The sequence below is a fragment of the Lactuca serriola genome, chromosome 5, assembly GCF_051521515.1.
Source record: "Lactuca serriola cultivar US96UC23 chromosome 5, Lser_US96UC23_V15, whole genome shotgun sequence".
NCBI lineage: Eukaryota > Viridiplantae > Streptophyta > Magnoliopsida > Asterales > Asteraceae > Lactuca > Lactuca serriola.
Window position 1 is genome coordinate 62170311 of NC_136412.1, and position 19296 is coordinate 62189606.

A 19296-nucleotide genomic window follows, 5' to 3' on the forward strand; every position below is an offset into this window, starting at 1 on the left:
CAGAACCCCTCAGTACTTTGAACCGAACGTTCGTGAAGTTCCCCTCACGAAACGGCTTGAGGACCCGAACGTTGACAATCTTCTGAGCGCTCCAAGTTTGATACTGTGGTTGAGCAGACTTCAGATAGAATTTGACGAGTTCCCTATCAACCTTTGGATGAGGATGAGGGACATCAGCAACATTATCAAAGGCATGGAAGATGAAGGCTTTTCGGGTCAGTGGCATGTCGAATTGAGAATCAACAGAGTTGATACGATCCAATGAAATCACTGGTTCAAGACACAGAATGCTGGGAGTTTCGATAGCCTCTTTCAAAAGCTTCTCGAGAGTCCACGGAGGAAAAAGGGTTTTCCTGCTCTCAAGAAGGTCATGAGCCTCCTTCATTTTTCTTTCGTTCGCCTTAGCCTCTCTGGCAACGCGAGCGCTCATGTCTGCATCTTTATCACAGCCTTGTTTCTTTAAGAGATCTGTAATCGTCTCTTTATCATCATCATCATTGTCTTCAGCAATTTTCTTTCCTTTATCTTTGACACCCGAACCTGAGGCTTGACCTGCTGAAGGAGGTTCGGTTGCTTTAGTTTTTGTAGAAGTGGGAGGCGGTTGAGATACATCTTCTCCCCCTTGTTTCGGAATGGACACGAACTCAAGGAGCCCTTCAATTTTGCTTAGGAGAGCAAGGGCAGGAGCAAGCTTCTCCGCGAGAGTGCGCCTCACTGAGTAATTCAGTATCGGATCAAGGGCTTCAAGGATGTTGGAAAGGGCGGCGTGGACATCCGAAACACACAAATGAATAACCTCACGCTCAGATCGAAGAGAGTCAACTTCCTTTTGAGAGTGGAAAAGCTGAAGACTTTTGACCTTGAGAGTGGTGGTCTTATGAGCGAGAGCGTCCATGACGGAGTTCTCGGCAGCGAGGTCTTTATGCAGTTTAGTCAGGTGCTCCTCAATAGTCGTCTTAAACGATGTGTTGTCATCACTGAGAGCTTGACGAAGACTGGCAAATGACTCCAGTTCTGAGGCAACTGAGGTTGCCAGCTTGTGGACAAGAGAGTCAAGCCTATCTGCATTTGATTCAGCAGTTCCTTGTAAAGACTGTAAAAGAGAAGTAGCGTCAACAAATAGTTTTTCGACTTTTCCGGTCGCAGCAGCACATGCCTTGGTGGATGCGTCAATGGTGGCAGTGGCTGAGCTGATGGAAGCTTCATGAGCCTTAGTAAAAGCATCAATAATCCCCTGAATAGCAGCCTCAGAGATGGTAGATTGTGAGGAAGAAGAGGAGGAAGCAATCAGAGAATCAATCTTCGCATGAAGCTCCTTGAGATGCTTCTTAGTTACCGGAGCATCATCGTCATCATCGCTCTGCATTTGGTACAGACTGTAATAGACCGAGTCAAATGTCATGTCCTCTCCTCCAAGGAAAGGTTCTTCATTATCTGCTGAGGGAGCAGGAGATGTGAGTGAGGGTGGAGGCTCGTTTGTGGAAGTAGGTTCGGGTACGGATGTATGTTCGGTAGTGGGAGTGGGTTCGGGTGCTGTAGTAGGTGCCCCCGTATCAGATACGTTGGTTCGAACTCCAGCGGTGGTTGTTGTTGTTGCTTCAGTGAAAATGGGAGGGGGTACAGGGATAGAAGTTGGTGGTATTTGAGTAGTGGAGGTTATGGGGGGAATAGAAATAGAAATAGAGATTGGTGGAGGAGAAACAGGTCTAGTGGAAACATGTACCTCAGGGGTAGGCGAACGTGGAGGAGTATTACCACGTAGAGACTCTTCGGAGTCTGAATTGTCTTCCTCAGATTCACTGGAGGAGGAGGCAAGAATTAGCTTTCGCCTAGGTTGAGTCTTTCTCTTCTTTGGAGGAGGAGATTGGGCGGCTTTGGAGGGGTTTCGTTTCTTCGGAGAAGGACCTTTCGCTCCCTTGACAACATTCTTGTCTTTTCCTTTGTCATTCTTCTTTGCCTTGGGAGCAGGCCGATCAACATCATGAATCGATTGAATCATGTCAGGAGTGAGTTCTCTGGGACCAGAGCGACGAAACTCCTTGTAAGTTCTGATGATCCGGCTGTCGCTTGGAACATCCCCATACATTGACTCAGGGATTGAGCCAATAAACTGAAACTTAGAAGAATCAGATACAATAATCTTCGTGGTGTGGAAAGTACCTATCGAAGAAAGTAGAGAATCAACAACGATTGGAACGTGATACTTGTCCATTCCCCATTTTGCGACCAGCGTCCAGAATCTGGCATAGGAGATCTCTGAATGGCGAGATGTGGATGCGAGACTCTGAATCAGCTGCTGCCATAGAACCGACCCATAATCTAGGTTGATGTTGTGATATAACCCATAAAGAATGGTCATAAACAGACGACTCGCCCCGTCTGAGCCTGCACTACGTTCTGATAACCCCTTGAACAAGACTGTGAAGAAGCCGTTCCATTGAGGAGGTAAGCAAGACTTCTTGAATTTGGTAACCGTCGTCAGAACTTCAGTGTATCCCATGTTATAAAACATGGAAAACAATTGTCCCACCGGGATAGATTCAGGGTTAACCCTAGATTCATCAGGTGTAAACCCTAAAAGCAAACAGAATTGCTGCTTGGAGATGGAGGCCTTGTGATCAAGAATGTCGAAGAAGATTCGATCGACAGACTTGTCATAGTGGGTCGTGGAGAAGATTTGCGAGAGACACTCCATGGGAACAGTTTCGACCTTGGTGAGAGCGGGAACCAGCGGTGAGTACCTGAGACATTCCATGATTGGAAACATGAATGCATCATAAACTTGAGGAGTGAGGTCGATAATCAAGCTTTGTTGAGGACGAATTGGCAGAATGTGAGATGTAGCATGAAGTGAGGATGAATCCGCCATTGAAGAAAGTAATTTGGAAGAGATGATGAACAGTAGAAGAAACGAAGCTTTTCTTGCTCTCTGAAGGTTTGGTGCAGTAAAGAGGTAAATGATGGTAGAAATTACCTTTTATACTGTGGTGAGAAGAGAGAGAAAAATTTGTTCCCAAATCTTCAAGGGAAATACGAAGAGTTTCCTTAGATGATCGACGCGTGACAGTGTAGAGCCCCGATGATTACGCAGGAGAAAGAAGAATTGTCCCGATTCACACGCCTTCCCATCAGGCACCGTTTAACATGTCAAAAAAAAGTTCCACTTCACACGCCTTCCCATCAAGCGCCGTTTGAAATATCAAACCGATTGGACTTTCGGCTGAGTCAGCAACTTATCCCTTTAGAGTGAGCTGTCATTATAAAGCAAAGTAACCACGTGTAACATTGTGAGCCACATCTCTTTTATAACGTTGAATCTTAGAGCCAAAATTTGTTTGTAAGTAATGAAACCAGAATTATGGAAAATCAAAAAGATTTCCGTGCATAGAGTGTGTATATGAAAAAGAAATAAAGCAACACATATGTGGGAAATTGTGATGTCAGTTAAGACACGAAACAATGGATCCCGGGCACGAATCTCTTCCTTCAAAGTCAAGAGAGACCTTAAAGTGTTTGTTTGGTTTCCCGTTGAATTACGATTAGACACTTATTAAGAAGTGTTGAAAGGCATATTTTAATTAGGCTAATTTGGGTGGCTTTCGCTTTAGTGCAGAATTCCTGAGTTTGACATAAGACAGAAATCGACTGAAGTACTTGTGAGACCAATGTAGTCTGTTGAACAAGTAGGTGTGAAGAAAATTTAAGTGGCAGTTTGAAATTACTTTTAGGGAAAATCTCAAAAAAAAATGGATTCTAAGGGAAGAAATGTTATGGGATTTAATAATTTCATAAGAATCACACAAAGAGAAAATTTAGAGATTTCAAGGTACAGCCCCATGGGTGAATTCGTCAATTCTTTAGTGAAAACTAGAGCAAATTTAATTGTTCACCGTCAATGCATAGTGGGTATTGAATTGTGGGTTTCACTTAGCACGTAGTGGCATGAAGCTAAGATCATAAACACATAAATTGTGTAACCATAAACCTCAGTGGTAATTTCTGAGAGCAAGGGTTATGTGTATGAGACGAATAGGATGGAGAAAGATATTGGAGATGGTGTAAAGAAACAAAAGTACCTCTGCTGTTAAAATAAGGACCAAGCAGAAAACTCTTATCTCATGTGAGAAGAGAGTATGGTAGCTCATGATTAGAATAAATATAAAAGCCTATTTGGGAAGACAAGGGTTGTATTTACCAAGTCAGTAAGGCTATTATTCAGAATCGGGTGAGGCTTTGGACACATACATCAGCATGCTTCTAGGGACATTTAACTAATTAAAACATGAGAACTAGAATTTCCCTACAAATATCCACAAATAAAAATTAACAAAAGAAAAGAAAAAAATATTTTTGGAGTTTTTGATTTAAAGAGAAAAACAAACAAAAAATATTTTTGGAGTTTTTGAGGAAAAGAAAGAAATAAAATATTTTGGAGTTTTTGATATATATAAAAAAATAAAGAAGACAAAGAAAAAAAACTTTGAAAATGAGAAATAAGAGTACAAAAAGTTTACAACCAAAGAAACTACGTTTAAGTGATAAGCGAAGATAAGAGAATAGGACCGAACCCGAGCGCTCGGTTCATTTCGACACTCACGTGAACCGAACCCGAACGTTCGGTTCATTTCGCTTCCAACTTTCAGTCCTGAGAACTAGTTTTTGGTACTGACTCTGATTCCATCATACCTAGCCCTTGTAGAATTTTATTGAAACTGGCTTCAGGAAGGGCTTCGGTGAAGATGTCAACCAATTGATCAGTAGTTCGAACAAAATGAATTTCTACGTTTCCGTCTTCTACGTGATCTTTAATGAAGTGATACCTCAATGCAATGTGTTTGGTTTTGGAATGTTGCACCGGGTTATGACAGATCCTAATTGCACTTTCTGAGTCACAATATAGAGGGATCTTTTTCATATTGAGTCCATAATCCCGGAGTTGGCTTTGGATCCAAATTACTTGAGATGTGCAAGAAGCGGCTGCAATGTATTCTGCTTCGGCTGTAGACTGTGAAACACATGTTTGTTTCTTAGATTGCCAGCTTACCAACTTTCCGTCGAGGAATTAACAACCTCCTGTAGTGCTTTTCCTGTCTAAACCACATCCTCCAAGATCTGCATCTGAGTATGCTTGAACAAAGAAACCAGAGTTTGATGGATACCAAAGACCAAGGGAGGTGGTTCGCTTCAGATATCGGAGTATGTTTTTCACTGCTAGCATGTGTGGTTCACGAGGATTCGCTTGAAACCTAGCACAATAACATACAGAAAACATTATATCGGGCCTGCTAGCTGTGACGTACATCAGGGAACCAATCATTTGGCGATATAGCATAATATCGACTGCCGGTTTTTCCAAGGATGGTGTGAGTTTGGTGCCGAACGCCATTGGGACTTTGACCTTTGAATCTCCCATCATGCCAAATTTAGCAAGAAGAGTCTTGGTGTATGCTTCCTGGTTGATAAAGATGCCTTCGGGTCCCTGTCTAATGTTTAAACCAAGGAAAAAGTTAATCGGACCCATTGAGCTCATTTCAAATTTAGTCTCCATCAGCTTTCTGAATTCAGCTGTTAAGCTGGGATTCGTTGAGCCAAAGATGATATCATCGACATAGATTTGAACTATCATAAGGTGGTTACCTTCCTTCTTTCGAAAGAAGGTTGGGTCAACCGAACCTTGTTTGAATTTAGACATCTTTAAGAACTTAGTTAGCATTTCATACCATGCCCTAGGCGCTTGTTTCAGACCATAAACTGCCTTGTCGAGAATGTAACAGTGATTTGGATGCTTTTCATTCACAAAACCTGGAGGTTGCTCCACGTAAACCGTTTATTCAAGTTATCCATTCAGAAAGGCGCATTTCACATCCATTTGATAGACTTCGAAGTTCTTGTGTGCAGCGTAGGCAAGAAATATTCGAACAGATTCCAGCCTTGCTACCGGAGCAAAAGTTTCTTCGTAATCAATTCCTTCTTCCTGGCAGTATCCATTCACCACGAGACGAGCTTTATTTCGAATCACATTACCCTCCTTATCCATTTTGTTTCTGAATACCCATTTGAGACCAACGACTGAGGCATCCTTTGGTATTGGAATGAGACGCCAGACCTTGTTTCTTTCAAATTCATTGAGTTCATCTTGCATAGCCTGAACCCAATCCGAATGATCAAGAGCAGTGTTGACTGTCTTCGGTTCAACTTTGGATACGAAAGAATTATACATGCAGAACTCTACTTTAGAGAATAGGGAGGATTGCTTTGCTTTCACTTGGGATCGGGTCAGGACTTTTTCAGATACATTACCCACTATCTGAGATACAGGATGATCTCTGGTCCATTTAATGAGGGGATGATAGTTTGGATCATAGGATGGATCCAATTCGGCGTTGACCATTTCTTCCAATTCAGATTGACTATCGTCATCATAGAACATATCAGAATTCTCCCCCTCGACTGATGATGAATTATTTGGAATTTCAAATTGATTCGGACCTTCGGGTGCAACTGGACTTTTGGGTGTAGCAGGGCTTTTGGGTGCTACAGGACTTTCGGGTGTAGCTGGGCTTTCGGGTGCTACTGGAATAGAATTCTCCCCCTGAAAGTGTGAGTTCGGTTGATTTGAAGAAAATAGATTCTGCCCCTCAACTGAAGTGCCGTGCTGAGGAGGTTCGTTTGGAACTTGTTCTCCTTCACCCATTTGTTTGGCTGCATCTTCGACAATTTTCTTCAGACGATCGATTTTGTTATCTGCTGCCTTGGCTTCCGAGAGAGTGGCTTTCTCAGGTTCATCGAATAAGTCAACAAATTGATCGAATAAATTAGCAATCGTGGCTGTGACTTGACCTGTTTGACAGAAAATATCTCCAATTGCTTCTTCAGTAGTCTTTAGTTTCTTGACGAAATTATCATCGAAAGTCACATAATAGTTTTTCTTCAATCTTTCTAGAACGCTTATTTAAAACCCGGTATTCCTTTGAAGTAAGAGAATATCCCAGAAAAATTCCTTCGTCAGCTTTAACATCAAACTTGTTACGATGTTCTTTGGAGTTGAAGATGAAGCACCGTGAACCGAACACATGGAAGAATTTTACGTTCGGCTTCCTGTTATTGATGATCTCATAAGGAGTGAGAGAGAAACGCTTGTTGAGATAGGATCTATTCTGCGTAAAACATGCTGCAGCAATAGCATCAGCCCAGAAATATAAGGGAAGAGAAGCAAAACTTAGCATAGTTCGGGCCGCCTCACACAAGGATCGGTTTCGCCTTTCGACAATACCATTCTGTTGAGGCGTGTAAGGAGCTGAGAAGTTATGACCGGTTCCTTTTTCTTCCAAAAAGTCTTCGAATTCTTTGTTCTTGAATTCCAGTCCATTGTCGCTCCTAATGTTTCGAACGACTTTTCTCAGTTGCACTTCAACCTGCTTGATAAACATCTTTAACTTGGGAGTGGCCTCATATTTGTGCTTCAGAAAGAATACCCATGTAAAACGTGAGAAGTCATTAACAACAACAAGAATGTACTTGCTACCGCCAATGCTCTCAATTGATGATGGACCACACAAGTCGATGTGAAGCAGCTCAAGTGGTTCAACAACTTTTGTGTTTATAATTGATGGGTGACTTTGATGACTTTGTTTCCCCATTTCACATGCAGCACACAAATGTTCTCGATCAAACTTGAGCAATGGAAGACCCCGAACATGACCTCCAGTGACAAGCTTGTTGATGTCCTTGAAGTTGAGATGTGAGAGCCTTCGGTGCCACAACCAGCTTTCGTCAGAATGAGCTTTGGACAAGAGACATATGGTTGGATTTCCTTTGATTCGTCTGAGATTCAGAGGAAACATTTCGCCTTTTCGATCTGATTTGTGAATGACCTTGTTGGATTTCTTCTCTATAATCTCTGAACCTTCGTCGTCGAATGAAACTTTGAGACCGGTACCTCTTACCAGTTGAGATACACTGATGAGATTATGCTGCAGCCCTTCTACGTACGCCACCTTTCGTATTGTGAAGTCTCCATTGGTTATCATCCCATAACCTTTTATCGTTCCATAGGAGTTGTTACCGAACTTTACATTGCCACCATTTTGAAGTGATCGAAACTCTCTTAACTCTTCCTTCCTCCCTGTCATGTGACGCGAGCAGCCACTGTCAATATACTATTCTTCGTCAAACTGCTCGACACTTAAAACCTGCAAAAATTAAGCAGATTTAGGAACCCAAAGTTTCTTGGGTTCACGTGAGCCTTTCACATGAACAGGAATAGCAAGAGAAACATCAACAAGATATGTTCGTTTTATTAAGGTTGTTTCATCTTTTCTTTTAATGGTAAACACTTTGATTTTATTAGGATTAGTTGCATGCTTTTTGGATTCAGATTCTGGGGTTTGAGCACTAGACTGCTTTTGGTCTTCCTTAACTGAGGAAATCTTCCTTTTTCCTTTCAAGTTCGTTGATGATCTTGAACTTTCTGTAGGAACTGAATTGGGCTTACAAGAAGATTGAGAATGAGAAGATTTAGAGAAAAAGAAATTAGAATGAGAGTTTCTTCTAACTTGAGGTCCGAAATGACCCTTTCGTTTGTGGTCATTAGCGGGACCGAACCTGGACCTTCGGTGGCTGCTCGATGATGACCCGAAGTTGGATTTTTGAGTGTTGTTGGTTGGTGATCCAAAACTTGGTCTTTTATTAGAAAAGCTTGAAGGACTGAAATCAGGTCTTTGCCTGTTATTACTTGGCGGGCCGAAACTCGCTTTTCGGTTGCTGCTGCTTTTGGGACCGAACCTATCCTTTCGGTTCTATTCTTCGTGTGGCCCGAAAGTCTTTCTCCCTGACTTAGAATTTTTATCATGGTAAGAGTAATGAGGATTTTGAGAGCGCCAAAACTGCTTTCGCTCTGAGAGATTTTTCTTATATCTAAGATTTCTTTGCTGCTTTTGATTTTTCACCTGTTTCGGTTGTCTGTGGATATTGGCTTTTTGTTTCAGCTTCTTGATATCTGGTTCACTTTTCACAGAAGAGGATTCGCTTGTGGAGGTGACTTCTTCTACAGGAATATCTTTTGTGCCACTTGTACCAGGTACGTCAAAGTTTGTAGGCTTATTCAGTGGTTCTGGCACATATCTTCCTTTGGTCTTCCAGGATGTTCGCTCTGACAGACCAACCGTTTCGTCTGCATTGTCTATGGGAGCTAACCAGAAAAACTCATCACAGCCATCTGCATTGTCTTTGTTCACTATGGCAGTGAGTTCGGCTGTTTGATGTTCGGTTACTCCTGTGACCTTGTACACCTGATTGGGAGTAGTTCTAACCTTCTGAAGCACAACGACCTTTTCTTTAAGGACTGGGGACTTGGTTTTGGACAAACGAGCGAATTCCACAGAATTTTCAGAAATCAGATTTTTGTGGTTTTCGGGTTCGCTCTTGACAAACTCAGAACAGTCCACTTCAACCTCTACAGAAATTTCACTGATATCATCGTCCTCATCAAGTTCAGATGCATTTTCAACATCAATTTTATTTTCTGAACTTAAATTGGCGTTCAATGAGTCGAATTTTTGTATGGTTTCGGTCCTAAGTTTCAGCTTATCGTTTTCATCCAAATGATTTTTAAGCATGTCCTTATGGTCTTTGGACTTTATAAAAGATTATATTTTGTCCAGACCATACATATAAGTGGGATTGACATCATTGGAAGATACAACTTTTTCACAGTTGTATGCTTCGGCATCGATTTCATCCTCCTTAAACTCAAGGAAGGGTAGAATCATGCGATGTATCTTCTGCCCTATTTCACAATTTAGATGCAGTTGAGTAATGTTAGCATAAAGTCTTTTAGCTATCAAACAAAACACATTCCTTTGTTTTAACAATTTCAAATTGTCTCTTTGTAAATAAATGTTTTCATCCCTAGACTTAATTAGCTCCGAATCCTTCTGCTCAATCCACATCCTTCGCTCCTCACTCTTGGATGACACCCTGCTTATTTGGTCAGTTAGATTAGAATTTGTGACTCGAGTTTGAGTTAAACAGCTATCTAAATTTGAAAGTCTTGAATTCAAGTTATTTAATTCCTTTTCAAATGATTTTTGTGGAATTTTGAACGAAATAAAGACAGATTGTACCTTCTTGATCAGTTCATCAAGTTCACTGATCTGCACATTGAGAGGTTTTGTTGTAAAGCATAAGTCCTCTCGCTCCTTGGCCTCTTCATTTCCACCATCAGTGTTGTATCCCCTCATCTGAGATACATCAGCCACCATCAGACATCTTCCACCGGTTTCACCACCTTTTGCGACATAAGCCTTTCCATGAGAAGGCTTTCGCACCTCATCATCTTCTGAGTCGGTCGACCACACCTGTACGCCACCGAACTCGTCATCCTCTGCCGAACCCTGCACAATAAGAGCATTCATAGAAGAATTAGTAGCAGCCTTCTTCCTTTTTATCTCTTCCAGTCTTTTCATAAGACTTTCTTCTTCATCTTTCTCTTCGTCTTTCTCTGCCATCTTCTTCAGCACGCAATCCTTTGCGTAGTGATTCTTTCCCCCGCAGTAGAAGCAACTGACACCAGATTCAGCTTCACCCTTAGCTTCCTTTTTCGACTCCTCAACTTTCGGTTCATCTTTTACTCTTTCGGAACTATAGCTTCCTTGCCAATTATGATTTTTGTTGGAAGGAAACTTCTTCTTGATAAACCTTCTGGGATTTGACACCATTAAGGCATAGTCTTCGGCTGTCAGATCGTGATCTCCCAAATTAAGATCCTCTTCATCTTCTTCAACACTTTTACCCTTGGACAAGAGCGCAAGAGATCCCAGACTGGAAACCACGCTCTTCTCTTTTAGCACTATCTTTTCTTGGGATTTTAGAATTCCCACCAGTTTTGCCAGCGAATATGATTTGAACTGCTCGTGTGCTTTAACTGTAGACACAACAGCTCTCCATTCGGATCTTAAACCATTCAGAAAAGTGACCTTCTGTTCAATAAGCTTCCTTTCAATATCATGTTTGATCATCTTGCTGAGAAGATAATTGAAGCGATCAAACGTCTGTGTAACAGACTCATCAGGATTTTGCTTGAACTCTCCAAACTCAGACAGAAGCAAGGTTTGAATTGAGTTCTCCAAATCTTCATCTGTGGAATACAACTCTCGCAACCGATCCCAAATTTCTTTAGCAGTACTGCAGGAACTCACCAATCTAAATGTGTCAGATTGAAGAGCGAATCGAATCAGTCTCAATGCCTTGATGTTGCACTGAAACTTCTCCTTTTCTTCCTGAGCGACATCTTTCACATCCTTTAACAGATCATTATACTCCTTTTGAGTTTTAATAATTCTGGATGTTCCTGAATAAGCAAATGGTCCAGACACAATGGCTTCCCATATCAGATACCCATTGTCTTCAGATCCAATGACGTAGTCTTTGAAATGATGCGCCCAAACTTCGTAATCTTGAGTGTAAAGAATTAGAATCTTAGTTGTAGATCCTATACTGTTTGAGATGTTTATAGGATTGGATTGAGAATCGTCCATGCTTGATCGTTTAACCTGTTCAAGATCAGAATTGTAATACGTAATATTAGGGCAAAACAAATAAATAATGAGATACGTCAATTATGGAGTGACGGCTCAATAAATATCAGTAAATGCGGAATAAACCCTAATCACTTCTTTCACAGAAGAGATGTGTATGAATTACACAGCCTCCTGCTCTGATACCAATTAATGAGTTTAATAAACTCTTTGATCGTTTAGATCTTCAAACAGATTGATTAGAAAAATACTAACAGAAAGATCAAACACAAGAATGAATCTGAATATGTCGAATGATTCGATTGATTCAATCCTCGGCAGAGCTCGATAAAGAACTTCCGCTGTAGAGGATATTAGGGTTACAACGAAGATCAAAATACTTGACAGAATTACTTCTAAAATATTACGTTCTAGGATGCATGCAAGCACCTATAAATACAAAACCCTATAAAATAACTCACGGATGGACAGGCCCATACCGAAGACTAAATGGACTAAAAAGCGAGCCCAAGACGCAACACCTTCTGAACCTAACAGTATATATGACCAAAAGTAAGACGTGACTTCAACGCACTCCGTCTTCGACAAAAGGAATCATCGGGTACCTGTCTAATGCAGACCTGAGAATACAAGTAGTTTAAAAATCAGCATAAAGCTGGTGAGTTCATAAGCGGTTTTGTTTTCTGAAATTGTACGAGTTCCATTATGTTTCTGAAAAAGTTACACCCAAGAAAATACCATATTTTCTTAAAAGTTGGTTATCGAATCCAAAATGTAATGTAAAAGATGTACACTGAAAAACATGTTTACCCTTGTGAATTGTAAAGTTTAGTTATCTGAGTTACTACACGTTTCTGGTTATGCTCAAATGTTATCCCAGGAAAATCCCATATTTTCCTAAATGTGTGTGAATTGTTACCGAATCTGAAAGTAATGTACAAGTATCTACTATACTTAAAGTGTGTGTGTGGAGTCTCTTGAAAGTCTGATTACCCTTAAATGTACATTAGTTTTAACACATATATAAAACTAATAATTAAGTGTAAAGTGTTCATAATCTTGATTGCGAGTTCCATTACCATACTACAGACTAGATATGACTCGGACCAGGGCTAGTATCTTTTTATGACTTTCTTCACCCTTGAACCTTTCGGTTCGGCTGTAGCTAGCAGCCAGGTGCGGGATAGTCAGTCCCGTATAGATCTAGACACTCAAGTCACGCTCTCCCCCTTTCCGGAGATTCTGGTTACGGGGGTAGTCCTCCACTCTCGTATCTAAGGGAAGTGTTACAAAGGACGTGTCTCCAATCTTAAGATTAATGAATTTAATACTGAAGGTTATTAATACGGTAAAATCTATTTTTATTAGTCCTTTACTCTCGTATCTAGGAGGAGTACTATCAAGGACCTAACTAAAGTTATAATGATACCTGTCCTTCACACTCGCATCTAGGGGGTGTTTTATTAAGGACAATACAAAAGATCTATGATTTCAACTGTAAAAGTGTGATCAATCAATAGTTAAGTACAAAGTATAATACAGTATAATAAGAATTGAAATTGGTTTGAACAACAACTCTGCAAGTCAAAACAGTTTGTTAATATGTTTTCAATTCTTAAAAATGTACAAATTATGAAATCATTCAAATGAAATAATGAATTTAAGTACAATATATTCTTGTACTTTTGCTTGTATTCCCCCCTGAAAACATTGAAAAACCATTGAAAAATGGTAGGGGTATGAACTCACCAGACGAAAAAAACACGACGATTTGAATGCTAAGCGCTGGTTCGGGGCTTGTTAACATGCGAGGTTCCTATGTAATATGAAATGATATACAAATATATCTAATTAGATTTTAAATCACTAATTAGATATGATTATATACTCCAAGACGCGAAAACACTTCAAAATAAGTGTTTGGAGTGACCCGGGTGACATTTAAGGACGTGTGGGACTTGGGAAATGAGTTTACTCTTCAAGAGTAAACTCCTTAGGGAGTTTTCGGCCCTAAACACTTTAACCACATGAGTTCACGGCCGTGAACTCATGGTTGAGGGTTTTATGGTGCTAAATGGTCAATAACACTTGAGGGATGATGGGATAAATTTATCTAAGGCTTAGGAATGAATTAAATCACCAAAAATACCATCAATTGGGAGTTTACGGCCCTAAACAAGGAGTTTACAACCGTAACCTCCTATATCCCTCTTAGATTGATGATTTAATTGCCTTAGACCAATCACATGTGATTCAAACAATTTTTACAAGCCTTAGGATGAATTTTAGGCACCATTTGACCTATGTTTATGAGTTTACGGCCCTGGAACCTATTCTTGGGGGGTTATGGCTGTAAACTCTCAAATGGAGAGTTTTTATCATGTTTAAGGTCCCCAAATTGATAGTGGTTGGTTCTAGGATTTATTCCAAGGCTAATGGTGTGTTTAAGTGGCTTTTAAACACTTGGTTTTGAGTTTACTCTCCATGAATGATGAGTTTACGGACCAAGCTTGTTCTTAGGCAGTAAACTCATGTTTACTCCTCAAAAATCATGTCTAAGGTGTTCTAAGTCCGAAATGGTAAGCCATAAAGTCATATCTAAGTCCCAAGATTGGTTTGGAGGGGTTTTAAGGCTCAAAACCCCACTTTTTATGTGTTTACGGCCCAAGCATGCTCCAGGGCCGTAAACTCATGAAGATGGTCCTAAATCAAAGTTTAAACACGAATTTGAAGGTTAATAATGCTATACTATGAGTTAGGGAAATTACCTTAATGATTTGAAGCCTTAAATTGATGTTTTTGGACTTAGATCTTTGAATTGAGGAGAGAGGTTAGACAGAGTAGTGAGAGAGAGTAAAAGCTTCAAATGGAAGCTTAATCTCCTTTAAATAGTGTCTAAGATGACACGGATGATTTCTACCCGATACCGACGTTAAATGGGGCTTTTGGTCGCACCCGATTAAGTTGTCGTAATCCGGCGGGAACGATTCTAAAAAATTTCAACTCAATAATTTGGGCCGATTTCATGAGTTCCTAAGGGGTTTGGACACTCATTTGATTATAATAATCATATAATTTTAGATAATTTAGCCCAAAAATGAAATCGGAACGAATCGCTAAAGACGTGTTTTACGGACGAAACGGGTTTCGGCGATGGACAACTTCGGGTTGTTACATTACACTCCTTGATTTCATCCATTGAAATTATATTTTGGTTAGATCTTCAAATCTTCATCCATTTCACCAAGAACACACACGTGTTCTTGGTGTTTTGAACCCTTTCGGGGCACGGCATCACTTTTGTGGCTCGTTTTGTAACCAGAGTCTCTTGGAGGGAGAGCGTGAATTTGTGTATAGATCTATACTGGACTGACCGTCCTACACCTTGTTGTAGCTACAGTGGGACCTGCAGGTCTACGAGTGACGAATGTCATACCACTTCGACATCTTCGAGCGTCGTGTTTTACTAAGTCGATCAAGTATGGTTACAACATATCACATTTTACCTTAATTAATAGTTGATTTAAGGTAATTAGCAAAACAGTAGTTACTGTAACACCCATAAAATTCAAGCCAATTAAAAACTTTTTAAAACATTTAAAACCATTAAGTTATTACAGTTTACTTTCAAATAATTTAAACATCAGGGTATCCCCAGAATCAATCATGAAAATGTAAGGAGGTGCACGATCACGCCTTCGCCTTCCCACAGTCATCAGAATTACCTAAAACAATAATCGATAAAATGTAAGCTCGAAGGCTTAGTGAGTTACCCCCAAAAATACCAAACTCTAACATCCAATAATAAATAGTAACAAACAGCATGCATAATGAGCCTTCAGCCTGACTAGACCGCCTCCTACGGGCCTACAGCCTATCTGGACCACTCTCGAGCCTTCAGCATGACTGGACCGCCTCCTACGGGCCGAAAGCCTATCCGGACCCGCCACGGGTATGTTGGCCGCAACCGCACAAAGCAGGACACCGCCTCAACCCAAACCATCCATGTATGTCGACATATAAATAGCACATAATCAAGCAATAAGCACAGATCATACTAACTGCTAAGCATAGCACCATTCTATCTATCAAGGTACCAATCCAACATATCATAACCGCATAACACCCTAGGTACCAGGGTACCAATCTAACTGATCACAAATATCAAACACATACTAACTCCGGGATAAAATCCCAAGGGACCGACCTAGTGTCGTAGACCCTGTTGGTATAGTGAGGAGAACTCACCTGGCACTGCTGAAGTCCCGTAGACACAATCCTACACTGCTGAAGTTCCGCAGACTCAACCCCAGCTGCTGGATGACATATTCCTGAACTGTCAACACCAAAATAACACCCAATTAATAATTGGGTACCATCACATAACCATAAATGCATCCTTGGATAATTACTACATTACCCCAAGGTTGGCTTTATTCAAGGCCAAGACCCAACCCATAGGCCCAAAGTCAACTGGGAATCAAAGCCCAACATATGCCCCAATTTTCCAAATTGGGCCCAAGCCTATACATGGTCTTATAAATTGGGCCCAAGCCTATACATGGTCTTATTCTAAGGCCCAGACTATGGCCCAATTTTCCAAATTGGGCCTAACCCTTCATATGGCCATACCCTAAAGCCCATCAACATATTCTAGTCCATATGATCATTCTTGGATGGTCCATTAATAATCCAATTACCAAAGCCCAAAAGAATGGGCCAACATAAGGCCTAAGTTGTAGGGTCTGAAAGGTGTTGCGTCTTGGGCTCGCTATTTAGTCCATTTTGTCTCCGGATTGGGCCTGTCCATCCATGAGTTATATGTAGGGTTTTGTATTTATAGGTGCTTGCATGCATCTTAGTACGTAGGATTTGGAAGTCAATTATTCTGAAAGATTTGATTCTTATTGTTTTGTAACCCTAACAGCCTCTATAGCGGAAGTTCTTTATCGAGCTCTGCTGAGGCTTGAATCTATTGAATCATTCGACATATTTTGATTCATTCTCGTGTTTTATATTGCTGTTTTCATTTTTGTGATTAACCTGTTAGAAGAAGTGATTAGGGTTCATTCCGCATTTACTGATATTTACTGAGCCGTCACTCCATAATTGACGTATCTCATTATTTATTCATCTTGCCCTAATATTACGTATTACAAGTCTGATCTTACAACAGGTTAAACGATCAAGCATGGACGATTCTCAATCCAATCCTATCAACATCTCAAATAGTATAGGATCTACAACTAAGATTCCAATTCTCTACACTCAAGATTACGAGGTTTGGGCGCATCACTTGGAAGACTACGTCATTGGATCTGAAGATAATGGGTATTTGATATGGGAAGTTATTGTGTCTGGACCATTTGCTCTTCAGGAACATCCAGAATTATTAAAACTCAAAAGGAGTATAATGATTTGTTAAAAGATGTGAAAGATGTTGCTCAGGACGAAAAGGAGAAGTTTCAGTGCAACATCAAGGTATTGAGACTGATCCGATTCGCTCTTCAATCTGACACGTTTAGATTGGTAAGTTCCTGTAGTACAGCTAAAGAAATCTGGGATCGGCTGCGAGAGCTGTATTCTATAGATGAAGATCTGGAGCACTCAATTCAGACCTTGCTTCTGTCTGAATTTGGAGAGTTCAAGCAAAATCCTGATGAGTCTATTACACAGAAGTTTGATCGCTTCAATCATCTTCTTAGCAAGATGATCAAACATGATATTGAAAGGAAGCTTATTGAACAGAAGGTCACTTTTCTGAATGGTCTAAGATCCGATTGGAGAGCTGTTGTGTCAACAGTTAAAGCACACGAGTAGTTCAAATCGTACTCGCTGGCGAAACTGGTGGGAATTCTGAAATCCCAAGAAAAGATTGTGCTGCAAGAGAAAAGCGTGGTTTCTAGTCTGGGGTCTCTGGTGCTTCTGTCCAAGGGTAAAAGTGTAGAAGAAGATGAAGAGGATCTTAATCTGGGAGATCACGATCTGACAGCCGAAGACTATGCTTTAATGGTGTCAAATCCTAGAAGGTTTATCAAGAAAAAGTTTCCTTCCAACAAAAATCGTAATTGGCAGGGAAGCTATAGTTCCGAAAGAGTAAAAGATGAACCGAAGGTCAAGGAGTCGAAAAAGGAAGCAAAGGGTGAAGCTGACTCTGGTGTCAGTTGCTTCTACTGCGGGGGAAAGAATCACTACGCAAAGGATTGCATGCTGAAGAAGATGGCAGAGAAAGACGAAGAGAAAGATGAAGAAGAAAGTCTTATGAAAAGACTAGAAGAGATAAAAAGGAAGAAGGCTGCTACTAATTCTTCTATGAATGCTCTTATTGTGCAGGGTTCGGCAGAAGATGACGAGTTCGGTGGCGTACAGGTGTGGTCGACCGACTCAGAAGATGATGAGGTGTGAAAGCCTTTTCATGGAAAGGCTTATGTCGCAAAAGGTGGTGAAACCGGTGGAAGATGTCTGATGGTGGCTGATGTATCTCAGATGAGGGGATACAACACTGATGGTGGAAATGAAGAGGCCAAGGAGCGAGAGGACTTATGCTTTACAACAAAACCTCTCAATGTGCAGATCAGTGAACTTGATGAACTGATCAAGAAGGTACAATCTATTTTTGTTTCGTTTAAAATTCCACAAAAATCATATGAAAAGGAATTAAATAACTTGAATTCAAGAGTTTCAAATCTAGATAGTTGTTTAACTCAAACACGGGTCACAAATTCTAATCTGACTGACCAAATAAGCAGGGTGTCATACAAGAGTGAGGAGCGAATGATGTGGATTGAGCAGAAGGAGTTGGAGCTAATTAAGTCTAGGGATGAAAACATTTATTTGCAAAGAGACAATCTGAAAATGTTAAAACAAAGGAATGTTTTTTGTTTGATCGCTAAAAGGCTTTATGCTAACATTACTCAACTGCATCTAAATTGTGAAATAGGGCAGAAGATACATCACATGATTCTACCCTTCCTTGAGTTTAAGGAGGATGAGATCGATGCCGAAGCATACAACTGTGAAAATGTTGTATCTTCCGATGATGTTAATCCTACTTATATGTATGGTCTGGACAAAATAGAATCTTTTATAAAGTCCAAAGACCATAAGGACATGCTTAAAAATCTTTTGGATGAAAATGATAAGCTGAAACTCAGGACCGAAACCATACAAAAATTCGACTCAATGAGTACCAATTTAAGTTCAGAAAACAAAATTAATGTTGAAAACGCATCTGAACTTAATGAGGACGATGATATGAGTGAAATTTCTGTAGAGGATGAAGTCGACTGTTCTGAGTTTGTCAAGAGCGAACCCGAAAACCACAAAAACCTGATTTTTAAAAATTCTGTGGAATTCGCTCGTTTGTCCAAAACTAAGTCCCCAACCCTTAAAGAAAAGGTCGTTGTGTTTCAGAAGGTTAGAACTACTCCCAATCAGGTGTATAAGGTCACAGGAGTAACCGAACATCAAACAGCCGAACTCACTGCCATAGTGAACGAAGATAATGCAGATGGCTGTGATGAGTTTTTCTTGTCAGCACCTATAGACAATGCAGATGAAACGGTTGGTCTGTCAGAGCGAACATCCTGGAAGACCAAAGGTAGATATGTGCCCGAACCGTTGAATAAGCCTACCAACTTTGACGTACCAAGTACAAGTGGCACAAAAGAAATTCCTGTAGCAGAAGTCACCTCCACAAGCGAAACCTCATCTATAAAGAGTGAACCGGTTGCCAAAAAGCTAAAACAAAAAGCTAATA